We start from the raw sequence: 1,460 nt of genomic DNA on the forward strand, positions 1-1,460 counted from the left end.
ACTCATTTTCTGGCCATTGGGATGGCTCATTGGTTAAAGGCACTTCTAACCACATCTGATGACTTTTTTGGCCTCCATAACCCATGTCATAGAAGGAGAACCAACTCTCGAGTTGTCCTCTGATGTCCACAGAGGTATAATGATATGTACACATAAGAAATTAACAAACACAGTAAATGCATTCATTTTGGAAGCATCTTGTCATAGCATCCCTACAGAACTCAGCCAACAAACTCATCAATATCCCCGCGTAGCCAAGGAAGAAACTTGTAACAAACAGATTAAAAGAAATTTCCCAGACTAACATATCAAAAAACAAGGTAGGCAAATTTTACAAGGACTGGCTCTCCAGGGACATATCAAAAAGAATGATACACATACAGCCAGAATTCCAGGGGCAGCAGAGAAAGAAGAAATAGTTGAAGAATCTTCCAAAAGGAATGATAAACACCACAGAGCTAAAATGGTTATTAAATGGTTATCAACACACACATTCAAACCATTAATGGAGATGCCTGAGTGAAAAGAGAAGAAAGTCAAACGCGAACAGGTAACATTTCACAAAGGGGAGGCAGGCTTTGAGGTAGTAGCCTCACCCTGCTTCCTGTTCTTCTCAGCTTCCTGTGTGCAGATAAAATGTGTTGGCTCTGCTCCCTGAATTCCATACCCCTACCACCACGATAGACTACATCCTTTCTCTAACTGTAAGCTAAAATAAACCCTGTCTTCCATGACTTGCTTTCTGCTGGGGTATTTTATTATAACTACAGAAAACTAACCAATAGACCAAGGCTTTAAGAAAACAATGGGGCGGTTGTAAAGGGATCAGAGAAAACAGTTATTAACCTGGGATTCTACCCACAGCAAACCTGCTTACTCAAAGTGATGAATACCTCCCTCAGAGCTGAACAGAGAGAGTGCACTATTAGCAGCCTAAATATCCATCAAGGAGCACAGAAACTGTAACACAAAGGGGGATGTGATCAGCAATGGGAAGGAAGCAATAGAGCCAGCTCTTTCTTCTTTTTCTTGACTTAAATGCCTGGGAGAAGCATGGTGACATTTGACAAGGTGCAAAACCATGGCTCAATCCAGAAATCCCCATGGAAAGCCATATAAGCATTAGGGTGGGGGCTCCTGCAGGAAAGGGTCTCTTGTGCCAGTGTAAAGACCTGAGATCAGCACTCCAGCCAGATGTGCCTCAACACTTCTACAGTTCTCACTTGTAAGGGCTGCACTCAGGGAAGTCACCAGAGGGCACTGGCCAGCTAATGTGCAAATTGGTGACCGCCAGGTTTAGAGAGAAGTCCTGTTTCAAAATATAAGGTGAGAAGCGGTGTAAAGAGATAACTAACATCTACTTCTGGCTTCTGTGCAAGCGCATGCACACACATTCTTGCACGCGTACGCACATACCACAGCTCACCATCCCAACAATTGAGTGAGATCATCTCTAAAAT

This window comes from Chionomys nivalis, chromosome 1 (assembly GCF_950005125.1).
Source record: "Chionomys nivalis chromosome 1, mChiNiv1.1, whole genome shotgun sequence".
Classification (NCBI taxonomy): domain Eukaryota; kingdom Metazoa; phylum Chordata; class Mammalia; order Rodentia; family Cricetidae; genus Chionomys; species Chionomys nivalis.